This window comes from Magnolia sinica, chromosome 19 (genome assembly GCF_029962835.1).
Source record: "Magnolia sinica isolate HGM2019 chromosome 19, MsV1, whole genome shotgun sequence".
In the NCBI taxonomy this organism is placed as follows: domain Eukaryota; kingdom Viridiplantae; phylum Streptophyta; class Magnoliopsida; order Magnoliales; family Magnoliaceae; genus Magnolia; species Magnolia sinica.
The window spans coordinates 39,837,290-39,864,519 of NC_080591.1; the positions used below are offsets into that span (position 1 = coordinate 39,837,290).

Sequence of the window (27,230 nt, forward strand, 5' to 3'; positions counted from 1 at the left end):
GAAATCTAGGATTCAACGCTAAATCCAGTTACTCTCGGGAGTACTTGAAAACTTTGTAACGTGCTTGGACCGTGCGTCGAAAGTCCAGTAGCGATGATCTTAGACAATTATGATCACCTTGTTGGGCTAGACAATCGCCTCAAAAATCAAGTCCAGATGATGTCTTGAGACGATTTGCTTGAGTCTAGAGTAAAGAGTGTGAGAAAGGTAAGAAATTAAATATGAATTTCTGAAATCTGAGTCGTGTCGCTTGCGCGCCGATTTTAAGCAATCTGACCGTTGGATTCTGACCCAAATTTACCCTTAGATCAGGGAAGATGGCCCAGACATGTCAAAGTGCCGGTGGACCCGATCGAGTTTCGGTGACCCTTGAATTAAAACTGGTCTACCACGGCTGATCTGTAAATCCGATCGGTATAAAAACTTAGCCTGACCTAGATCCATGGTCAGTGAGCTTAAGTCCGACCGCACGTGGAAAAGGGACCACCAGAAGTGCTCCATTAGATCGAAATAGGCCCGAATTAGTTATAACCTAAGTATACCTTGGCCCTGGGGCTATTTTCATCAATATTAGGCCTATATAAAGACCTTAAACCCTCACTCTCAAATTCCATACGAATTTTCTAAACCCTAACTAAGAGAGAGAGGAAAAGAGAGAGAAATTGAGAGAGAAGTTGGTGAATCATCTTGAGATTCTTCCCTATTATTCTATGTCCCTAAACCATCACTTCTAAATCGTTATTCCGGTGATTTTAAGTTCATTCTTGGGTAAGTCAATCAAAACCTAGCCTGTTTTGGAGCTTAGAATAGTCTTAGTGTTGATGTAGCTCATTTTATTCATGCCTTAGGTTATCTAGTCGCCGTTGACGAAGACTTATCGTCTGAATTAGATATGTTGCGCACTTCCTAGTTTAAGGTGCGGACTATATTCGTATAGGTTATGGTTTTCAAGGCTTTCAATGTCGGTTAATGGTTTATTATTATTGTGGGTGCAATTTCACATGCCAAATGCGATGTTTATATTGCGTTCCTGATATATATGAGCTATATTGAGATTTGTGTATTCCATGTATAGGTAGAAAGTATCGTATACATCTGAAATATGAACTTGTGTTTGCCATGATTAATTGTCATGTATTTGTGCTAGTTGTATGTGTATCAACTCCTTGGTGAAAGGAATTGTCCAAATGTGTGTTATCACCAACATACGTCATGTATGTTGGAATATGTAGCTTAAGTGTTTGTAGAAATGTCTAAATGATCAAGTGTGTAATATACTATCCTATTTACTGGCATTGAGAAGAGATTCTCAACTATCTTATTGGTGTGTATGATTTCCTACATGCAATTTACATTCTTTATTATTTAAATTCAGGCACTACTTATGTGTAAATCCATGTTAAGTTGATATTCATCAAATGCTCGCATACTGTATGATTAGAATTGTTGATCCATTACCGTTTTGAATTGTTGGTATGAATATCTGTTATACTTGAATGTGTTTGAGACTATGAAATAGTCCAGGGAATCGGTAATAAACCTTGAGTTCGTGGCCGAGGTTGTTTTCACCACGTAGGATGTGTTTGACGAACCCGAGTTGTATTAAGGTTGTCGGCAGTGGTTTGGCCACATGGCGTGTTTGCGCACTCTATGTCGTTCAACTCAACGTGCGCTCTTGCTAGTGAAGCTCGTCAAGTAACCCGATTGTCCTAGTGGAAGTGCACCATGTATGGATGCTATTGTTTGAATCTAGGGTACCAAACTTACCAATGCAATCCCGTTAACCATTGTACCTTGATTTGCTAAGACTCATGAGCTGGACATGGTGGTATGCGACATCGTGGTCGAGCTGTCAGCCTACGCTAGGGTGACGAGCCTCCCCGCAGTGACCAGTGAGCACACCAGACTTGTGAGCCAATTATGGTGGTATGAGACACTATATTCGCATTGTTGGCCTACATTGAATGGTGACGAGCCCTTTATAGGGACCTCGAGCATACCTTGATACTGCATTGAGGCGACGAGCCTTAGGGTAGTAACTAAGGTATGAAAGGCATGCATTGATTGGTGACGAGCCCTTTACAGCGACCTAGAATCATATGATCGCATGAGATTGTCTGGGACTGACGACCCTAGAATGGATCACCGTTTAGAAATTGATATGAGGAAGGTATCTTAGCTTCTCAATCCTGCTGTATGAAAAGGACTAATAACAACTTGGTAATCATGTTCATGCACCGCATTGCATGTGCTTTGGCATTGTGAGCACTGCGAGAGGTTGTCATGCGTACCGTGAGATGAAGATGCTGAGGGAGTGCAGGCGAGATCATGCATCATTTCTATATACATCCTTGCATTAACAAGAGTAATTAGGATGTGTTTGATTGTATTGCCTTATCATTACTACTTGATTGATTTGATAACATGTTAACTCTTACTGTATAGTTCCACTGAGTTGATCACTCACTCCCACATTCTAGGACGGTGTTTCAACACCAACCAGACTCTGTCTTAGATGTAGATAATGATGCGACCCCCGAGGCAGAGCAGGAGTATGAGGATGATGAGGACGCGTTTTCTTTTATGCAGTTCTCAGGCGGGTTCATGTGAGTCGTGCCCTCAGCTATGGGGACTCTGGGGTTCTTTTGTAATGGATGAATTCATTTTGATACTTATATTTTGAAACAAAAACTTGTAATTATGACCTGGCAGAGCATACATATCTCAGGGACCTATATAGATGTATATATATGTTTCTTCCATCTTTCGCTTGCAGATTTCATATATCCCTGGATTATGTTTGCAGTTTGGCTTAATCTACTCTATGTTTTATGCACTCATACAAACAACAGACAATCATCATTGCATATGTTGCATAAGTGATGTTTTGAAACTCGGGAGCTAAGTTATGCTCGACCCCCGAATTTCAGGGCGTTACAGTAGGCGTAGAAGTGGTGCTTGATTTTAGGGAGGTGTCCCATGATTGTGCCTTTTTAGTAAGTCTATTCAAGTAGTCCCACACATCATCGACATTTTTATTCATGAATTCCTCATTGCACATTGTCTCGACCAATTGGCGCATGGAAGATGTCAGACCATCATAGAAAAAGTGGGTAATGTGCTACGTTTCAAAATCGTGTTGTGGGCATGAACTGACAAGATCCTTGAACCTCTCCCAACGTTGAAAGAATGTTTCATCCTCCTTTTAGGCAAAGTTCATGATTGACTATCTGAGGGTGTTCATTTTATGATGTGGAAAAATTTTCTTTATGAACTCCCTTATCATGTCATTCTATGTGCCAATAGATCAGGGATGTAGTGAATGTAACCACGTCTTAGCTTTATCTTTCAAAGAAAAGGGAAAGAGTTTCAGTCTGACCATGTCCTCAGACACGTTAGGAAAATATATAGTGGCTATAATTTCATCAAACTCTTTCAAGTGCAAATATAGACTTTCATATTCAAGTCCATGGAATTTTGGAAGGAGTTGGATAACCCCTGGCTTAATGTCCTTATGTTTCGTATTTTATAAAAAAATCATGCATGAGGGCGTGCTCACCCCCACCAGTTATAAATAGTCTCGCAAAGTACAAGGCGGGGGTGCTTGATGCACCTCATTCTCATCCTGGACTTTCTCAACCCGAGGTTAAGGTTGTCTTCCCAGTTGATTTACCAGTTGATTAGTAGCCATCACTTCAATTGACTCTGAGGATCTCCAGTGGTGTCTAATCTTGTGATGGATGGATAACCCTTTAACTAATCCTCTTTCACTCAAGAGACGTCGAGTATTGTCACGGACCCACTTGAGCATGAAATACTCACAGCCCTCAATTTCAAATTCTAACCTAAACCTAAAAAAGGAAATAGGGAATAAGAATTCTAGAAAAAAGAAAGGAAGAGAATTAGAAAGAAGTTACCAAATTGTAAGTTCCTAATTTAAGATCCTACAAAACAAAACAAAAGAAATCAGTTACTAAAAACAAAAATTCTAAAATTAGAAAGTTTCTAAAAAAACAAAAATAGAATGATGAGTTAGTTTCTAAAAAAAGTAATCCTAGAATTAGCAAGTTTCTAAACTAAACTTAGAAAGTAGGTCTAAGAAAAACAAATTAGGAAACTTTCTAAACCTAGAAATAGGAAACTAAGTTAGTTTCTAAAAACAAATTAGGAAAGTAAACTAGTTTCTAAAAAAAAAAAAATCTAAAAACAAAAAATAAAAAGTTTCTAAAAAGAGAGAGTTAGTTTCTAAAAACGAATTAGGAAAATTTCTAAACCTAGAATTAGGAAGAAGAGTTAGTTTCTAAAATAAAACAGAAAAACCCTAATTCTAAAACTAGAAAACAAAAAAACCCTAATTTTAACATGATTCTAAAACTAGCTAATATTAGAAAAACGCAACTGTTAGTCCCCGGTAATGGCACCAAAAACTTGTTCACAACCCCAAATGTAAGGTCGCGCTGTAGTAATAATCTCGGTAAGACGAGGTTGAATCCACAGGGATTGAACTTGTGTGTCTTCTGAAAGTAACTAGAACTAGAAGACTATGTAAACCAAAATCTGAAATTTTGAGAGAGTAATTGTGATTAAAGTGATTAAAACTAACAAAGTCAAAGGTGAACTGAAAAGGGCAAGCTAAACATCCTAGAGGGGTGGGGTGAATAGAACTATGCCAAATTAAAAAATAAATACGAAATTGAAAGAAAGATAGCACAATCAAATAATAAAGAAGCATAAGTAAATAGCAACCTCAAATGTACTAGTCTTGAGAGGTTGATACAAACTTAGTTCTAAAGACAACCTAACATAAAAAACCAAAGGTTTATGGCAGGACAGCCTTACTAGAACGTTTGTAAGTATCAAAAACTCAAACCAATAAAGATGCAAAGGAAATAGCAAAGGAAATAAACTAAGTTATTACATCATTCCCACAAGTGCATGAAATAAATTACACCATTCACCATAAATGCTTAAAATAAATTACAACATTCACACACATAAGTACATTCAATCATCCACCACAACTCCAGGAATTATAATGGTTCGTTTGTGTGCACACCAACTATTAGAAAATAGCCACACAACTACTCTATTCCTAATATACACTCCCTCGGGATATTATCGTTCACTATGAAAAAAGGTTTTCCAATGTTCACCTTAAAACCTTCACAATTGTGTCTTTAGTTGGGCTTACACAATTACAAAAACCTCACACTCTAAGATTTTTTGAATTACCTTATATAAAACCAAAAAGAGATTTTTCTGGCACAACCTCAAAAACCACAAAAAGGATATACAAAACTATAAATGATTCTTATTTGGAAATTCTCCTTTTGAAGAAGCCTGGTAGAACCAATCCGATGTAAACAAAAATGTTCAATGTCCAGTCTCATAGATGAAAATGTGCTAGTTCTAAATAATTTTTAATTAAATCAACCTGGGCTAGCTTAATTTGATTTTGATCTCAAGAAAGGGTAAAACACAAATCCCTTCTTAATGTAAGATTAGAATGAATATCACAAAATTAAATTACAAAAGCTAATTAAAGAGAATCTAAAATGAGCACAATATAGCTTAATGAATTTACAAACTTATCTCTCTGAGTGGTGTCTTGATTTCGCTTTAATGAATGAATAAACTCTGAAATTCGTGCTCTATTTATAGGTGAAAATACTGTTCACTCGACTGGTCTAAGGGTCGGTTCGACTAGTCGAAGGATTAACAAAATTTCAAATTTTCTGGTGCAATAAGATGAGGTCATTACTCGACTGGTCAAGTGGCTTGCTCAATTGGTCGAGCAATGCACTCGACTGGTCGAGTGGGACTAGAAAAGCTTGTTGGACTTTGAGTCAAGCACTGCATGACCGGTCTAACACTATTCACTTGACTAGTCGAGTAGTCTCTAGGACTAATCGAGAGTACAAAAGAAAATTTTTAAAAATAGCAACAAACCTTAGACTAATCGAGAAAACTCTTAGATTGGTCGAGCCAGTACTTGGACTAGTCAAATAATGACTAAGACTAGTCGAGAAAATGACCTATAAACATATGAAATGACCCACATAAAATATGCAATTAATATGACACAACCCATGGTCAATCTATGGCCATCCACACCTGTTTGTGAGTTGGAATAATTAAAACACCATTTGCTTTAGAACCTTAATTACTTGTGATACGTGAAGCTTAAGTTTGATCTCTTGAACTTGAGCTTGAGTTATGTTTGAGTTTTTGAATATTTAGCGTACAGTATTTGAACTTCAAGCTTGAACATGAGTCTTGAACTTTAGCTCTTGAATTTGAGCTTAAAACCATGAACTTCAACAATCTTCACTTCAACTCGAAAACGTAGGCAAGTTCGACGAAGATCCAGACAACTTTAAAATATATGAACCTGATCACTTCAATTCAAAACATGATATAAATACTAAATGGTTTGGCACAACAAAATTTGACAACTCTACGTGTGCTAGATTTACACAATAGCAATTACAGTAAGTAGGGTTTCCAAGGATCCACTTGTAGAGATTAGGGAGATCTATGCTTGATTCAAGGACATAACTGGAATCAGAGTCTCATCTTATCCAATTGAAAGATATCTCAGTAAAACTAAATTTGAACTTCCTTTGACCTAATTCTTAAAGGATGAGAGATGTGAGAACTGGAAGTGATTTCATTACAAAACCATGCCCAAGAGACAAGGCGAATAATAGGATTTACAAATCCCACAACCAATCATAAGAGAATTGAGAAGATTAGGTAGGACTCCATCACCCAACCATGCCCATGGAATGATGGTGAACAACAGGATTTCCTAATTTTATAATCTCAATACATGAAAAGAACATACTCAAAACTATCGCAGATCTATTGTAATTTGAGTCACAACAAACCATTAAAAACTGAAAGTATTTCTTAAATATCAAACTAAAATCAAAGATAATTCAACTTAAACATGAATCAATGCAATAGAAAATATCCCATCACGCTACAAGCTTCACCTCTTAGTCCTAGCTAAGAGGTTTAGCCAACCATTGACATGATTAAACTAAAATCTCTTAAGAAAAGCATAAAAACAACTAAGAAAAAAGAAGAAAAACTCTTGGCAATGGCTTCTCCACACTTTTTTTCCACTCCTCAAACCCTCGAAGATGCTTAGGGATGCCTTGAGAACTCTTATTTACAGTTGTGCATTACTTCCTTTCGTACCGAGTTAGAAAATTTCAGAAACCGCCTCAAATTTACGTAGTCCGCATAACGTCTGCGTAACCCTCGACTGGTCATCACCTTCGATTGGTCGAGGATGACTGAAATTTAGAGGATTTTGTCACTGGAATTCGAGTCTAGGAATCTTCGACTAGTCGAGCAGGATCCTTCGACTAGTCGAAGATGGGCTTAGACTAGTCGAAGGATGCAGATTTTTAGGGTTCCTTTTCTCCACTTCAAGTCTTTAATGCTCTCCATTCCTCACTTTTTTTCTTGAATCTTTGGCATGTGAATTCTTTATTCATGATCTCATAAGATCCATCCTTGGCTTTGGTGATTCTTGAGCATTCAATTCATGCTTTTAGCATCCTTTTCAATCCAAGCTCTTAAATTCACCTTGCAACACAAACATGATTAAAATATAACATTAAGCATCATCATGTTCATAAAACTAAGTAATAAATGGGAGATAATATGTAATATTTGACCCTCAACATAATCCCCAACCAGGATTTTGTTGGTCCCAAGCAAAGTATGCAAAAAATGAACTTTAATGTGGTATGTCCAAACCTATTTTCAGAAAACAATCTATTGTGTAATCAAGTATGAATAACTAGAATTAAGATGAGAAAGTGAGATTTTGAAAACCTAGAGCCAATTCACATAAGCAATCAATCAAAGAAGTTCTTTATCCATTAAGTCAAAGCATAGTTTGCATATCAATTTTTTCAACGTGCTTAGTGAAAATACTATCTTTTCATAATGTTAGCCATGCTCATCACTTCAAGATTAGTTGAAAACTCGAGTACTGATTCTGAACTTATCCCCTTTTCCTTCTTTTTTTAATTTTTTATTCTATATCAACAGTAAATTGTATTCATTCAGTCTTTTCATCTTTTCTCTTTTTTATCAAAATTTTTATTCATTTTCAGACTTTTTCAATCTTTTCACCATACATGACCCTTTTTGTCGATCTCCTATTTTTTTAATTGGTTCTTTTCTTCTTTTAAGGTGGATAATATTCTCCAGACTCGGTTTTCAATATCTTTCACTGATCATCATACTAACAATCAGAAAATCTAGTACTATTCATAGAAAATAGTTTAAATATGTCTTGTGATTTAGATTAAAATAATAATTAAACTTCCTCTTAATCAATTAAGTGCAAGGACCGTAAGTGATAGGTTACTTAGTTCATCAAACAGTCTTAAATACACAACTTATTGCTTTCCAAATAGATAAACATTGAAATAATTTTTAAAATTTTGTAAATTTTACTCAAAACTGAGAAAACACTGATTATTTTACCTAATCTCCCATCCCAACCTAAAATTTACATTGTCCTTAATGTAAAAGAAATAAGCATGATTTGCAAAAGAGACAACATAATTGAAGGAGAAGTGATGGAATGATAGTACCTGATGAAGGAATTTTGAGGCTTTTTCCAAAGAATCTCAACATGGAGGTGGGTTAGCACAAGAATTAACCGACCAAAAAGAAAACTATCCTAAAAAAAGAGAAAGCAAACTATCCTAAAACAGCGGAAGCAAACTATCCTAGTTCTAAAGTCTATGAAAGCAATAAATCTAACTATAACCCCGTCAGACTAGGAGGTCAATCCTGGTAAACAGGATTAATCAGAGGTATGGACATGTCCTATGAATCAAATTACTTAAAAAATGACTTTAATCGATGTCCATTTACTTTGAATTCAATGTCAATATTCAGATTCTTTATCTCAATAGCCCCATGAGGATAAACATTGGTAATAGTGAAGGGGCCGGTCCAACGAGATTGAACCTTACCCGGAAAGAGATGTAACTAAGAATTGTACAAGAAGACTTTTTGACGTGGTGTGAATAATTTTCGAAGAATGTGTTGATCATGAAACACCTCATCCTGTCCTTGTAAATTCTTGAGTTCTAGTATGCATCGTTCTGGATTTCTTTAAGTTCATTTTACTGAAGTTTACATAGCGAGCCAGCATTGTCCAAATTGAAATTCAAAATTTTAATAGCCCAGTAGGCTCTATGTTCCAACTCCACAGGCAAGTGGCAAGCCTTCCCATAGACAAGTCTAAAGGGAGACATTCTAATAGGGGTCTTAAATGCAGTATGGTGAGCCTATAAGGCATCGGTTAATCAGATTGACCAATCCGTACAGTCGGGGTTAATCGTCCTTTCCAAGATGTGTTTAATTTTCCTATTGAAAATCTCAGCTTGTATACTTGTTTGTGTGTGGCATGGAGTGCTCACTTTGTGGGAGATGTCATATTTCTTCATTAAGTTCGTAAATGGCCTATTACAAAAATGTGAACCTTCATCACTAATGATGGCTCGAGGCATTCCGAACTAGGAAAGGATGTTCTCTTTTAAGAATTTAATGAGCATTTGATGGTCATTGTTCTGGCATGGAATCGCTTCGATCCATTTAGTGACATAGTCTACGGCAAGCAAAATATATAAATTTTTGAAAGATTGAGGGAATGGTCCCATGAAATCGATGCCCTAGCAATCAAATGCTTCAATGATTAGAATAGGATTCAAGGGCATCATATTTCAATGGGACAATGCTCCCTATTTCTAATAACACTCACAAGCTTTGTAAAACTCATGATAGTCCTTGAACATATTGGGCCAGTAAAAGCCGCACTACAGAATCTTGGCCATGGTCTTTTTGATAGAAAAGTGACCACCACAAGCCTAAGAATGACAGAAGGAGATGACACTTTGGTGTTCATTGTCTGGCACACATCTCCTTAAGATTTGGTTTGGGAATTATTTAAATAAATACGGATTATTCCAGATGAACTTATGAACCTCAGTGAAGAATTTTTTCTTCTCTTGTGCAATCCAATGTGTTGGTGTGAAACCTGTGGCAAGATAATTAGCAATATCAGCAAACCAATGTGAATGGGAGACTTTGAACAATTGTTCGTCAGGGAATATGTCATTTATAAGTATTGTCTCAAGGGAATCAGAGAGATCAAGGCGAGAAAGATGGTCAGCCATTTCGTTCTCTACTCCCTTTTTATCTTTTATCTCTAAATGAAATTCTTAGAGTAGGAGGATCCATCTTATTAGGTGGGGATTAACATCATTCATAGAAAGAAGATGCTTGAATGTCGCATGATCTGTGTAAATGACGATATTGGATCCGATCAAGTAAGACCTAAATTTGTCCAAAGCGAACATTATGGCTAAGAGTTCTTTTTATGTAGTAGAGTAGTTCACGTAGGCAAATTTAGAGTTCTACTTGCGTAATGAATAACGTATGGCAATTTTCAGTTGTATGTATGTTGAAAGCACAGATACCACAAACAACTTCCTTAGCCTTATCCTTCTTAAGTTCCATGGCCTCGACCTTCCTTGCGAGACTAGCCACTTTAACATTTATATCATCATCCTCTTTCAGCAAGTATATCCCACCTCTCTCCCTTACTCGAGTAAGCTTAGATGTGGTGCTAGGTTTTGGGGTGATGTCCCATGATTGTGTTGTCATGCCCCAAACTCGAAAAACAGGCTTACAAAATTCTCGATCGCCGAATCCAGTGCCGACAGCCTCTATAGTACCCCATTCTTGGCTCCCAGCGCCCATACACTAGGTTTCGATTCTGGGATCCTACAAGGAGGATTTTCAGTGTGAATTTTTTTTAAAATGAGGAGCATAACCACAAGTGTACCCAAATCACAAAGGCAACATCGTCATCAGATATCCACTAATATCAAAATCTTAAGTACAATACTTGAAGAAAAAATATAAGATAAATGCCAAAAGCTCCAGAAGCTCTGTCGCACGCTCCTTCCTAAGCTCGACTGCGTCTTATCGTCACCTACACACATCTATCATGAATACATTTATAGAAAGCTTCATCTAGGCCAACCTAAATGCCAAATGTCATCGATGTAATGCAATATGCAGATCCTGGCGAGCCCACAATATCATCAACCTTATTCAGGCTATGTAATACAGAAGCATAATAAACCAAATGCTATGTGCTGAGGATGCAATGCAATATGCAGTGGGAAAGAAATGACCAAACTGAAGTGTGAAGTCGGGATGATAGTACGTAATATCGCAAGATGTGGGGTCCATCACAAGGGACTTCTATCCAAACTAGTCTCATACCTAAATTTGGATAGCCAGACTCAATGTGGTAAATTCCTGATCTCAAGTTGGTCACGCGCCCCCAACAAAAATCCTAGCCATTGAGAAGGTACGTATAACAAATTAGTTGCGCACCACCAACCCGAGTGGATAGTGAATAAATGAATGAATGAGTAAAATGCTGAGTATGCAACTCTTACTCAATAAGTTCACATATCAGTACCGTACATCTCTGGGATCATCACTGAGGTTTAGTACACTTTACGCCAGCTTGCCGCCCCATCAAGCGCACAACTGGGTAAGTGGAAGAGACCTCACTATTTGCCTACCAATATCGACTCGGCTCGTCACTAGTGGACCCATTTATGAGCTGATCAGACTCAGCCTAATATGGCCTACTCTCTCAAGAGGGTAAGGCTACACCCACTCCCAACTGATCACGACACAGTGGGAGATGCGGCCTACCGGTATACGGCCCTTATACACTTATATATATCTACTCGGTCTAGACATTGGGGCTTCCCCTGGCCTTAGAGGTTTAGGAATTTTCACCTAGGGACATCTATCGCACCCGTATGTTAGAACCAAACATTTTTGGTGTCCCATCGGGCCATGTCGTGGAGGCCACGGCCCTGATGTCACTAGGGTGTACGGTGATCATATCACAAAATGTGAGATGCATAAGTCATACCATCCAGTCATGCATCAAACCTACACATACCGTGCGCTCATGTGGGGCAACTCCGTCATTTAGGGAGTCCCAAAAACAATCAGCCCAATGACACATGCTATGCTCAATCACTCCTCATAACAAGCATGCAGATGATGCGTATAGGCATGTATCATGAAATATACCAAGCATGATTATAATCACATACATCATACTGTGCTGGTATAAGACGGCTCATGGCCCATATAGGTGAATAGGTGGTGTACAATGATCACCAAAACATGGTGGGTCTCACAATTAGGCCTCATACAATCACAATGAGCCTTATACAATCACAATGAGCCTCATACAATCACAACAGGCCTCATATCATCACAATGAATCTTATACTATCATAATGAGTCTCATACAATCATAATGGGCCTACATGGTCACTCACATGGTCATAAAGGGCCTCATATAACAATTAACCTTACGATGACCTTATACAATCATAATGCTATACTAACACATACTTAGTGCATATACTAACATAGTTGTAATCAGTGATCGGCCTATATATGGCGGGGTCCATAAATAGACAGCAAACTCATAACATGAGGGTCAATCCTCAACTGTGGATATACTAAATCTAATGACATGGATCCTTCCATCTACGGTGATGATGAACTCTCCTCATATCAAGGTTGGGCCTAGGTGGCCTACCTATGGTCCTAAGGATTCATAATGGGCTTCCTTCACCATACCATCATATGGCCCACTAAATGCCCTACGGGGCCCAAATAAGTCCTAGATAAACTCCAAGATTAAAAACAACCCTACTGGTAACAAATGGGGGCCCAACATTTTGGGTTAACCCAATAAGAATAGATGGATCATGCAATTATCAATGGAGCCCAATGATCAGGGTTAACCCACTTAGAGGAGGATGAGAATGAGCCTAACAAAGGCTTAAGGGAAGGTCACAATGTGGACATTTAACCATCATTACCCATCAACGTGGACATTTAACCAACATAACTCCCAAGGAGTGGCCCACATAAAGCCAAACATATAGTGGGGATCATGGCCTCACTCAAGGGCCTAATATATATATTGGGCCTCATCATATATGCCATATATATATTGCATCGGGCCTCATCACATGGGCCTCTTATACATTACATTGGGCCTCATCATATGGGCCTCTCATATATCATAATGGGCCTCATCAAATGGGCCATATATAGTTCTCATTAGGCCTCTCTAGATGGGTCACAAATACATCATATTGGGCCACATCCCATGGGCCTCATATACATCACAATGGGCCCCATCACTTGGGCCAACCGGGCATCCAACCAATGGATGGTCTGGATAATAATGAACATCACAGTGGGTTTAACACGTACAATAGGTGGACCCTGCATGTACAACAGGTGGACCCTACACGTACAACAAACGGACGGTGGCATGGGAGAAACACGAACATCGTGGTAGGTTCCACCGTCCCTGTTAGACGGTGTGGATAAACAACACATACCACATAGCCCACTGTCCCACATGGACGGTGTGGACAGAACAGATACATCAGGTGGTCCCACCATCCTCACATGTGGATGGTGGTGAATATAACACGTACACCATGGTGGGTCATGGACGGACGGTGTGATATATAAAACGTACATCATGTGGGGCCATTAACGGATGTTTAGAATAAAACCCTTACATTATGTGGGGCCCTTTGACGGCAGGGATAAAACAGATGCATCATGTGGGTCACTAGGATGAATGGTGTGTATACAACACATACATCATGTGAGTCCCACTAATATGGATGGTCTATCCGCTGGTGGGAGTCCACCATCCAGACTATGGACAGTATGGATATAACATATACATCATGGGTAGGTCCACATACGTGGCCCACCAGAGATTTAAATCCACCACATTCTTAGATGGTATGGATAAATTACACACGTCCAGGTGGGTCCATGTGGTGGACGGTGTGAATGAAATAATTACACCATGTGGACCCACGTCCAAGCAATGGACGGTGGTATGCTCCACCTGATATTTGAATTTGTCTCATTCCAAGGACCATGGCCTGGGAGTTAGATGGATGGTGTGGATAAATCACACATACCTCGTGTGGGACATAGAACTTGCTGACGTCACATACGGCAGCTACATAGCTGGTGTGAGATACTCCACCCAATCAGCTTCCCACCGTCTAAGGATTGGAAGGTGTGGATACTACACATGCCTCATGATCAGACCCTCGTGATAGATGGTTTGGATATAAAACATACCTCACGATTAGACGCTCGAAGCTTGCTGACGTCGACGCAGCAGCTGAAAATGGTGGTCCCCACCGTCCAGATGAATGGTGGGATAAAGTACATAAATCATGGTGGTTCCACAGATAAATGGTGTTAATAAAACCCATACATCATAGTCGGCCCTACACAGCATGTCCAGATGGATGATGCTGATATGCAATACATACATCAAGGTGGGTCCCATCCCACACTTGCAACATGTGTGGGGTAGGCCCCACACATCTGCCAAATGGATGAGCAGTATAAACATAACACATACCTCATGAGCAGACCGCAGAACCTTCTGGCATAAGTACAACAGCGAAGCGACTGCGTGGGACCCACTGTCCAAGGTCTGAATGGTGTGGATCCAGCACATGCAAGGTCGGTCCACTCATGTGGCCCACCAGAGCACTGGATTAGCTAATACTTGTGTTCTCACCATCTAGGTCAGTCCGGGCAGTGTGGATCATACATCATAGTGGGATACACAATACATGGGAGAGAGAGAGAGAGAGACGTGCGGTGATGGAGGGAGCTCCGCCACTATGAGCTCCCTTCTATGATACAATGTTTACATCAAGATGGGTCCAAAATCATGTGGGCCCGAAATTAAAAATCAAGATCTAGTGCTATGAACACCCACCTATGGTTCTCTTATTTAGCTCCTTGGAATCCTAAACTCCTTGGCTTCAACTTTAATATAGGATGATGAAGATTGAAGGGTTAGATGGTGAGATGTGGGGGTAGGAAGTGGGCCTTGCTCTTTTCTCTCCTTAGGATTTTCTCTCTTAGTTGCTTGGAATTGTAGAGAGAATGAGAGGGAGAGAGAAGGTGATGGGATGAAAAAGATGGGATGGATGGGAGAGAGGGATGGTGTGGTGTAAGAAAGGGATGGGTGGAGAGAGAGAGAGAGAGAGAGAGAGAGAGAGAGAAAAAGAATTGACTTTAGGAATGGCTTATGTAAGAGGGGGATGGGCTACGTATGGGTTGAATACTTGCTTGTACTTGATTGATTGATGTGATAGATTGGGTAGAGATTCTCTAGGGATTCGAAACGCATGGCGTTTCCTCAAAATATATGCAGGCCCATAACTCCTGGCCTGAGTATCACATCGGCACAAGAGACATGGCGTTGGAACCGCAGTGACGGTATGGTCACAAGGGTATAAGTCTTGGGTAAAGTCAACTTGGGTTGGTAAGGTGCAACTCAGGGTCGGCACAAAATGCCGACTACAGGTCGCAGGTTATCAGAATTTGATGGGTAGGATCATGGGGGTCTAAGGAACGATATAGACTAAGAAACAGGCCTTACAGCTCTTCCCTCCTAATAAAAATTTCATCCTTGAAATTTACATTATAACGCAACTAGACAGAGCTCACAAAGGAAGGGAAACTAAATCATTATATAATATATATATATAACCAGAACCACTACATACAATCAACATCAAAGAGATGGGGACAACCCTTGCAAACCTCAACATTGCTTCCAAGAAGCCTCATCTACACTAGATGACTAATCTATCAAGATGATCCTAAGGCCTGGTCGCACGAATCATCGATGAATCTTCATGATTGCTGAGGGTCCTACTGTGCTGCATAAACTCCACCCTAGGCTTATTAAGGAGGTGTTTGTCCCCTCTAAGGTCCCTGTTGCTGCTGCTGCTGCGTTACGGTGGCTTATACTACTACCTCTGCTGCTGTGGTCTCAGAGGCTGGCGTTACTGCTGCTGTGGGCGGGGACACTCCCACCTACGGTGTCCTATCCCACCGCATCTATAACAAATACCTAAGAACGGTCTCAGTGGCAGGGCTTGCCGAGGGTAGGGGTACTCCCAGATGCGAAGCCCCATCTCACCACATCTGAAGCATACACTTAAGGACTGATGCATAGGTGAGGCAAATGCTCGAAAGGACGGACGGTTCCTGTGCCTTTGTGGCCGTCGACGTCACTGGTGTTGGGAGCTATCGGAGGAGGCCTTCCTTTTTTCGGTCTCCTCCCTGGAAACATGGGGTGTAAGGCCTGTATCATAGCCTGTACCATTCCATAGGTTTTCACGGTCCGAATTCCAGCAACCCTCGACCTATATCCGACATTTACGTGCGATCCTAAGCCGAGTCCTGCACATCAGAGTTAACTCGACTCAAACCTTGTACCCTAGCGACCGCGCCGTCACCGTGGTTCCAACACCGTGACTCGCGCACCGATTTGATACCCAGGCTAGGAGATGTGAGCTCACATTCATTCCAAAGAAACACCATGCGTTGCAAATTCTGAGTGAATCTCTACAATATGTCCCATCAATCAAGTCAAGTACACCCTTTATACCCCAATGCCACCTCACCCTATCCCAAGTACAACCACCCATTCCCTCTTTTCCCAAGTCAACTCTCTCTCTCTCTCTCCACCGATTCCACCTTTACACAAATTTCAACCCAACCCATGCTTTCCCATTCCCATCCCTTATAACAACCACTCCCTCCATCCCTTTTCATCCATCATTTCTCTCTCTCTCTCTCTCTCTCTCTCTCTCTCTCTCTCTCTCTTTCTCTCTCTCTCTCTCTCTCTCTCTCTCCCTCTCTCATTTTTATCTTCACTCTCCAAACCCAAGAGCAAACACCAAATGTCCAAGCTCTTTCCCAAATCTAAGTGTGGCCCATTTTCCTACCCTCTCATCTCCCATTGATGTGGGACCCTTATGAAGTAGGCATTGTATAAGGGTGGGCCCATTACTGGCAGGGTCCCTTCCCTTTCACGATGTTCTCTCTCGCCTTTTCTCTTTTTTATTATGTGATAATGATGTATGTGGCCCACCTAATCTAGGCCGTCCATGTGTTGGGCCCCACCTCACTGCCTGTCCAACGGATGGGCCTGGACTGGATGAAGCAAAAACACGAATATCAGCTAATCCAAAGCTCTGGTGGGCCACCACGTGGGCCCCATTCGTTGCATGTGTGCAACTGTCCATTCATGTGGGGCCTACCATGATGGATGTGTATAACATCCAGACCGTCCATTCATGTGAGGCCTACCATGATGGATGTGTTTCATCAGGCCGTCCGTCTAGCATCTCTGGACGCTAGACACTGACACCTCTCACTCTCTCTCACACACACACATATATATGATATAAAATATTATATAATATAATATATTATATTAGCAATAGATGTTATGGTGGGTCACTCCCACGTGGGACCCACCGTACCTACAGCAGCTGTATAGCAACTGTATCAATGTCCGCTACCCTGATGAGAGGAGAGATCCTCACCATCCAAAAGTCTAGATGGTGGGACTCACTGTAATGCATGGTTTCATCCACACCGTCCCTGGTTGGGATGGTGGATTCTCACCAGATGATGCATGTGTTGTATCCTCTACTGTCCATCCAATTATGTGGGGCCACCGTGATATATGGGTTTTGCCACAGTCCAGTACGCTGGACAGGTGGGACCCACCGTTGATGTATGTGATACATCTAAGTTGTCCATCAATTTGGCTAGCTTGCATCAATGCTTGGGAAGAAAAATAAAACAGATTTAGTATCAAGTGGACCACACTACAAAAAATAGTGGAGTTGGACATCTACCATTGAAACCCCTTTGGGTTACAGAAGTTTTGAATTAATATAATATTTGTTTTTCCTCCCTGTTCAGGTCTTTGTGACCTTATGAACAGACTGGATGGGAAATAAATACTATGGTGGGGCCCACTGGAATTTAACTATTGAAATCATTATCACCACTGCCATTTGTGGTATGGTCCAGATGATCCTTTGGATATGATTCATTTTTTTATATAATGCTCTATAATGATCTCTAACAATGGATGAATGGTGTATTGGAATCAGCCCATTGATTTGACCCATTTGAATCAGCCCATTTAAATCAGCCCATTTGATTTGGCCCATTAATTCGGCCTATTTGAATCGGCCCATTTGATTCAGCCCATTTAATTCGACCTGTTAAATCGACCCATTTGATTCGGCCCATTTGCCCATTTAATTCGGCCCATTGGATACGGCCCGATGTTATATATATATATATATATATATATATATATATATATATATATATTGGCCCATGAGTGAGGCCCAATGTATGCGTATATGCCCTATAAGCAAGGCCCATGATGATTTATATTAGGCCCTTGTATGAGGCTGTGGGCTCATTATATGAATAGCCCTATGAGCGTCATTCCTTGGGAGCAATGTTGGTTAAAGGACCACATTGATGGACAATGATGATTGAACATCCACATTATGACCTTCCCTTAGGCCTTGTTAGGCCCATCCTCATCATTCTTTAGTGGGTTAACCCAAATGCTTCGACCCCATTGATTTTAATTGATCCATCATTGGCCTTCCATTTATGGACCCCGCCTTGCATCGAGGTTGATTATCAATGCTGATTATCGGTGCTGATTGCCAATACCGACTACCATTGCCGATTATGAGTTTGTGACAGCATATCGTTATGATACATGCCCATACGCATCATCTATATGTTTATTATGAGATGTGATTAGCCATTGCATATGCCATAGTGTAGGTGGTTTATGGGACTCCCTGATAGGCAGAGTTATCCCACATGATCGCACGATATGCGTAGGATTAATGCATGATTGGACAGGGTGACTCATGTACTTTGCATTTGTGTGATTGTGATTACTATATGCCCTAGCGCATCAGAACCATAGCTTCCACAGACATAGTGGGTGGCCGGATTGGATGTTAGAAATATTATTTTTACCATCAGGGCACCATAGATGTCCTTGGGTGAAAATTCCTAAGCCCGATGGTACCAAAAGATGACTCTAACATCGAGACCGAGTGGATACATGAGCGCACAAAGGCTGAATACCAGGAGGCCTCATCTCCCGCTATGTCATGGTCGGTTGGAAAGGGGTGTGCTCGTACCCACCCGAGGGTATAGGGCATTACTAGGCTGAGTTTAACCAGCTCGTGAATGGGTCCTCTATCGATGTGCAGGATAAGAATTAGAAGACTATTGGCCATGCGGATAGTGAGGTTTCTTACGCTCACTTGGACTGCGTGCCTGGGAAAGGGGCAGTGTCATTTGGAGTGTACTAAACCCCAGTGATTATCCATAGTGAGAACTGTACTGATATTTAATGCTCTAGTGATGAGCTGCATTAATATGTAGATTTGGATGAGGATTGACATGCTTGATTTGCATCTTGCATCGTATGGTCTTGATATGGCCGATAGCATTCATATCTTGAACCGCATAGCCTTGGTACGGCTGATTGCATTTATGTACTCATCAGTGTGATTTCGCATTATTCTGATATTGCATTCTGAGCATGTTCATATTACACACACACTTACACCACCCTCTAAACTATCTATAAGTTTATGCACAATTGATGCGTGCAGGTGACGCTAGGACGCTGTAACAGCATTGAGAGTGGGGCGTGCAGCAGACTTTTGGAGCTTCCGATTCTATTATTGTATTTTCCCTTTATGCGCATTGTACTCAAAGCTTTTGCTCATAGTGGATTTGTGATGATGTTATTGGTTGTTTGTGGGTTATGCTTATGGTTATGCTTATTACATATCAAAATCATGTTTGAAATCCTCCTTGTAGAATCCTAGGATTAGAACCTGGTGTATGGGTGCCGGGAGCCGAGAATGGGGTACTGTGGAGGCTGTCGGTGCCAGATTCAGCGATTGAAAATTTTATGAGCCCGGTTTCTGAGTTTGGGGCGTGACACGAGGGATCAAGTCACCTATCATCGCATAGAAGGGAGCTCACGCACTCCTGTTCAGCCTGGGCGGGTGTATCCGTGGGTCGCCTACCCTGCCCCTGAAGAACTGCGATTATTGCCTGCAATATCTGCTAAAGCTGATCGGCACTCACTGATATGGTCGGGGCCGCACTAGTATCAGACGTGGGAGCCACTTGGCTTACTCTCTCGGGCATCATGTCCTACAGTATGGAACAAGGGCCTATTATCATTAGACACTCTCGAATATACACACGATGGGGAACTCTATCAGAAAGTCTTTAAGTTATTTGATCTCGGGGACCTAATCATTCTAAGTTCTCAACAATCATAGAGTGTAGGGTAGCTATCAGCAAATATGTAATGTTATCCTCAGGTATTCCCAAGTTATGCTCTGATACCAACTTTTATCACGCCCCAAACTCAAAAAACGAGCTAACAGAATTTCCAATTACTGAATCTAATGCGACAACCTCTGTAGTACAACATTCTCGACTCCCAGCGCCATATACCAGGTTCCGATCCTAGTATCTTACAAGGAGGATTTTCAGTGTGAATTTTTTTTTGTAAATAAGAAGCATAACCACAAGTGTACCAAAATCACAAAGGCAACATCATCATCACATATCCACTAATATCAAAATCTTGAGTACAATACATGAAGGGAAAATATAAGATAAATGCCAAAAGCTCTAGAAGCTTTGCCGCATGCTCCTGCATCAACTCGACTGCATCCTATCGTCACCTACATGCATCTATCGTGCATAAGCTTATAGAAAGCTTAGAGAGTGGTGTACATGTGTGTGCAAGATAAGTGCCAAGCACACAAATATTAGCGTAAGCGGAGTACTGGCAAGGCTATAAGTCATTTAATATCAGAGTATGCAATGCAGATTGGCTATGCAATGTAGAGTCATAATGAGCCAAATATCAGATACCACGGATGCAATACAATATGCAATCTGAAGAGCCACGAATACCATCAGCCTCATTTAGGTCATATAAATGCAAAAACATAGCAACCCAAATGCCAAATGCCATGGATGTAATGCAATATGCAGATCCTAGCGAACCCATAATACCATCAACCTTATTTAGGCTATGCAATACAGAAGCATAATAAACCAAATGTTATGTGCTGAGGATGCAATGCAATATGCGGTGCGAAAGAAATGAGTAAACTGGAGTGTGAAGTCGGGATGATAGTACATAGTATCGCAAGCTGTGGGGTCCATCATAAGGGACTTCTATCCAAACTAGTCCCATACCTAAATTTGGATAGCTGGACTCAATGTGGTAAACTCCTGATCTCAAGTTAGTCGCACGCCCTAACTGAAATCTTGGCCATTGCAAAGGTACACATAACAAATTAGTTACGCACCACCAACCCGAGTGGATACTGAATGAATAAATGAATGAGTAAAATACTGAGTATGCAACGCCTGCCCAATAAGTCCACATGTCAATACCGTACATCTTTAGGATCAGCATTGGGGTCTAGTATACTCTATGCCACACAACTGGGTAAGTGAAAGAGACCTCACTATCCGCCTACCAATATCGGCCCAACTCGTCGATAGCGTACCCATTTATGAGCTGGTCAGACTTAGCCTAACATTACCTACTCCCTCAGGCGGGTAAGACTATACCCCCTCCCAACCGACCACGACACAGTGGGAGACGTGGCCTACTAGTATATGGCCCTCATGCACTTGTATATATCCACTCGGTCTAGAAGTTGGGCCCTTGGCCTCAGGGGTTTAGGAATTTTCACCCAATGACATCTATTGCGCTCGCATGCTAGAACCAAATATTTTCAATGTCGTATCTGGCCATCCACGACATGCCTGTGGAGGCCACGACCCTGATTTCACTAGGGCGTACAGTGGTCATATTACAAAATGTAAGATGCATAAGTCATACCATCTAATCATGCATCAAACCTGCATGTACCGCGCGCTCATGTAGAGCAACTCCGTCTCTCAGGGAGTCCCACAAATAATCAGCCCAATGGCACATGCTATGCTTAATTACGTGGGGCCCTTGGACGACAGGGATAAAACACATGCATCATGTGGGCCACTAGGATGGACGGTGTGTATACAACACATACGTGATGTGAGTCCCACTGATATGGACGGTCTATCAGCGAGTGGCTATCCACCGTCTAGACTATGGATGGTATGGATACAACATATACATCATGGGTGGGTTCACGTACATGGTCCACTAGAGATTTGAATCCGCCACATTCTTGGACGGTGTGGATAAATCACACACATCCAGGTGGGTCCATGTGGTGGACGGTGTGAATGAAACACGTACACCATGTGGACCCACGTCCAAGCAATGGATGGTGGTGTGCTCCACCTGATATTTGAATCTGTCATAGGCCTGGGAGTTGGATGGACGGTGTGGATAAATCACACGTACCTCGTGTGGGACCCAGAACTTGCTGACGTCACATACGTTAGCTACATAGTTGGTGTGAGGTACTTTAGCCAATTAGCTTCCCACCATCCAGGGATTGGACGGTGTGGATATTACACATGCCTCATGATCAGACCCTTGTGATGGATGGTTTGGATATAAAACATACCACACAAACAGACCCTTAGAGCTTGCTGATGTCTATGCAGTAGTTGAAAATGGTGGGACACAGTATATAAATCACAGTGGTTCCACAGATGAACGGCATTAATAAAACCGATACATCATGGTCAGCCCTACACAGCACGTCCAGATGGATGGTGCTAATATGCAATACATACATCACAGTGGGTCCCATCCCACACGTGTAGCACGTGTGGGGTGGGCCCCACACGTCAGCCAAATGGATGGGCGGTATGGACATAACACATACCTCATGAAGTCCACAAAACCTGCTGGCACAAGTATAACAACTAAGTGGCTGCATGGGACCCATCGTCCAAGGTCTAAACGGTGTGGATCCAGCACATGCAAGGTGGGTCCACACGTGTGGAACACTAGTGCACTGGATCAGCTGATATTTGTGTTCTCACTGTCCAGGTCGGTCCAGGTGGCATGGATCATACATCATAGTGCAGTACACAATACATGGGGGGGGGGGGGGAGAGAGAGAGAGAGAGAGAGAGAGAGAGAGAGAGAGAGAGAGATGTGCAATGATGGGGGGAGCTCCGCCACTATGAGCTCCCTTCTATGACACAATGCTTACATCAAGATGGGTCCCAAATCATGTGAGCCGAGGATGGCTCTGCCCTTGATGGGGGATAGTGTAACACCCTGGTCAGTGCTTCAATGTGGGCGGGAGTGATATGGGCGGGGCTGGATGCTTGGGCGAGCTACCACGCTGGGCGATTTACTATTGCAGTTAATTGTAGCGTAACTTGTCCCACATCAGAAGAGTTATCCGAAGTAGTAGTGGTTATATGTGTGGTTCGGACCTTTCTTGTACGAGGCCTTTTGAGGGCGACCTAGAGAACAAAACCATGCGGGTCCAGTGGGACCCAGAGAGGACAATATCATATATCGCTAGTTGGACTGTTACATGTGCGATTTCAATGAGTTTGTCAAAGTAATCCCACACCTCATCGATATTTTTGTTCATGAATTCCCCATTGCACATCGTCTCGATGAATTGGCGCATAGAAGATGTCAGTCTATCGTGGAAGAAAGTTGTTATGCACCATGTTTCAAAACCGTGTTGTGGGCATGAACTGATGAGATCCTTGAAATGTTTCATCTTTCTTTTGGGCGAAGTTCATGATCGACTTCCTGATGGTGTTCGTCTTATGGTTTGGAAAGAATTTTTTTTATGAACTCCTTCATCATGTCATTCCATGTGCCAGTAGATCGCGGAAGTAGTGAGTGCAACCACGTCTTAGCTTTCTCTTTGAAGGAGAAAGGAAAGAGTTTTAACCTGACGGTGTCCTCAGACACGTTAGGAAAGTATAAAGTGGTTATAACCTCATCAAATTCTTGTAAGTGTAGGTATGGACTTTTAGATTTAAGTCCAAGAAACTTTTGAAGGAGTTGGATCACTCCAGGCTTAATATCCATGTTTCTTGTGTTTCCTGGAAAAACCATACAAGAAGGGGTGCTCATCCCTGCTAGTTGTAAGTAATCTTGTAAAGTACAAGGAAGGGGTGCATGGTGCACCTTATTCTCATCCTAGACCTCTGTAACTCGAGGTTGTGACTGATTCACCGGTTGGTTTACAAGTTGATTTGTAGCCATAGCCTCAATTAACTCTAAGGATCTCGTGTGATGTCTAACCCTGTGATGGATATATAACCCCTCAACTAATCCTCCTTCACTCAAAAGATATCGAGTGTTGCCATGGACCCACTTAGGCATGAAACACTCTCAGCCCTCAATTTCATACTCTAACCTAAACCTTTAAAAAAAAAGAAAAAAAAAAGAAAAAAAGAAGAAGAAGAAGAAGAAGAAGGAAATAGAAATCTATAAATAGAAAGAGAGAGGGAATTAGAAAGAAGTTACCAAATTAGAAGTTCTTAAATTAAGATCCTGCAAAACAAAACAAAACAAGTTAGTTTCTAAAAATAGAAATTCTAAAATTAGAAAGTTTCTAAAAACGAATTAGGAAAGTAAACTAGTTTCTAAAAATTGAAAATAGAAAGTTTTTAAAAAGAGGAAAAGTTAGTTTCTAAAATCAAATTAGGAAAGTTTCTAAACCTAGAAATAGAAAGTTAAGTTAGTTTTTAAAATAATTAAGAAAAATCCTAACCTAAAAATAAAAAGTGAAAAAACCTTAATCTTTACCTAATTCCAAAACTAGCTAATCTCAGAAAAAAAACGCAACCGTTAGTCCACGGCAACGGTGCCAAAAACTTGTTCACAACCCCAAGTGTAGGGTCGCGATGTAGTAATAATCTCGGTGAGACCGAGGTCAAATCCACAGGGACTAATCTTGTGTATATTCTGAAAGTAACTAGAACTAGAACTAGAAAAAGATGTGAATCTGAATCTGAATTAATTGAGAGAGTAATTTTGATTAGAGTAATTAAAACTAACAAATTTAAAAGTGGTAACTAGGGTTTCCAAGGATCCACTTGTAGAGATCAGGAAGATTTATGCTTGATTCAAGGACACGGCTGGAATCAGAGTCCCATCTTATCCAATTGGAAGATATCTCAGTAAAACCAAATTTGAACTTCCTTTGACCTAATTCTCAATGGATGAGAGGTGTGCGAACTGGAAGTGATTCCATCACAAAACCATGCCCTTGAGATAAGGTAAACAACAGGTTCCGATCCTGGGATCCTACAAGGAGAATTTTCCAAAGTACATTTTTCTCGTAAAAAGCATAATCACAAGTTTACCCAGATCACAAAAGCAACATCATCATCACATATCCACTATTATAAACTTTGAATACAATGCTGAAAGGGAAATACAAATGTTAAAATAAAATTAAAGCTCCAAAAGACAGCTGCACGCTCCAAGCTCAATGCCGCTGCGACCAACGTCACCTGCACACATCTATCGTGCATAAGCTTATAGAAAGCTTAGAGGGTGGTGAAAGTATGTGCGCAAGATAAGTGCTAAGCGCACAAATACAATGTTATAATCATACAATGTCAAAAATACTTACGAAATCATAAATCCTACGATATCAAAGTAAGCAGAAATACTGACAAGTCCATGAGTCATATAATATCAAAGTACATAATACAAATCAACTATGTAAATTAGTCATAAAGAGTCAAGTATCAGATACCGAGAATGCAATACAATATGCGGTACGAATGACCTTGCAGGAGTGTGAAGTCAGGATGATGGTACGTAGTATGCAAGCTATGGGGTCTACCATAAAGGACTTCTATCCAAACCAGTCTCATACCTAAATTTGGATAGTTAGACTCAAAGTAGTAAACTCCTAATCTCAGGTTAGTCGCACGCCCCAACCGAAATCCTAGCCATTGTGAGGGTACACGTAACAAATAGTTGCACACCACCGGCCCAAGCGGATAATGAATGAATAAATGAATGAGTATGCAACTCCTGCTCCACAAATCAGTACTTTACATCTCTGGGATCATCATTGGGGTCTAGTACACTTTACATGCAATCGTCGCCTACTAGAGGCGCAACCATATAAGTGGAAGAGACCTCACTATCCCCCTGGCCAGTAGTCAGCCAATATCTACCCGGCATATTGATAACAGACCGAATCACAAGCTAGTCAAACTCAACCTAGCTATGCCCACTACCCACGGGAGGGTAAGGCCACACCCCCTCCAACCGACCATGAAATAGTGAGAGACGTGGCCTACTGGTATACGGCCCTCATGCGCTCATATATATCCACTCGGTTTCGACATTGGGGCATCTCTTGGCCTCGAAGGTTTATAAATTTTCACTCAGGACCATCTATGACAGCCGATGCTAATAACAGATTTATGCTGTCCCACTGGCCATCCACAATTTGCCTGTGGAGGCTACAACCCCGATGTCGCTAGGGCGTACAGTAATCACAACACACAATGCTAGATGCATGAGTCATACAATCTAGTTGTGCTCAATCTTGCGCATACCATGCGTTCATGTGAGATAACCTCTGCCTATTAGGGAGTCTCATAACAACCTGCCCAATAACATATGCAATGGTCAACCACATCTCATAACAAACATGCAGATGATGTGTATGGGCATGTATCATGATGTTATGCTGTCACATACTCATAATCGGTATCAATAACCGGCATCGACAATAGACCTCAACAATGTGGACATTTAACCAACATTGCCCCCAGGGAATGGCCTATATAGAGCCTAACATATAATGGACCCATGGCCTCACACAAGGGCCAAATATACAACACCATAGGCCTTACTCAAGAGCTTAATACACATCTTGATGGGCCTTTCACATGGGCCTAACATACATCATAATGGGCTCCATCACCTGGCCCTCAAATGCATCACAATGGGCCTTATCACACAGGCCTCATGTACATCACATTGGGCCTTAAACATGGGTTGAATACACATCACAACAGGCCTCAAATACAGGCCACATATACACCACATTGGGCCTCAAACACGGGCCGAATGCACATCACAATGGGCCTCAAATATGGGCTGTATATACATCATATTGGGCCTCAACAATCGGCGCGGATAATTAGAATCGGCCTCGATAATTGGAATCAAAATCGGCCTCAACAATCAGAATCGGTATCGATAATCGGAA

The 27,230-nt window shown here is 41.1% G+C and overlaps 1 non-coding gene across 1 annotated transcript; it reads left to right on the forward strand.

The window, feature by feature from the left end:
- The first annotated feature begins 3,131 nt into the window (after nucleotides 1–3,131).
- Nucleotides 3,132–3,238, forward strand: LOC131235852 (small nucleolar RNA R71). The gene has a single exon (XR_009166370.1). It is a non-coding gene; the product is annotated as a small nucleolar RNA R71 (small nucleolar RNA).
- The last annotated feature ends 23,992 nt before the right edge of the window (nucleotides 3,239–27,230 follow it).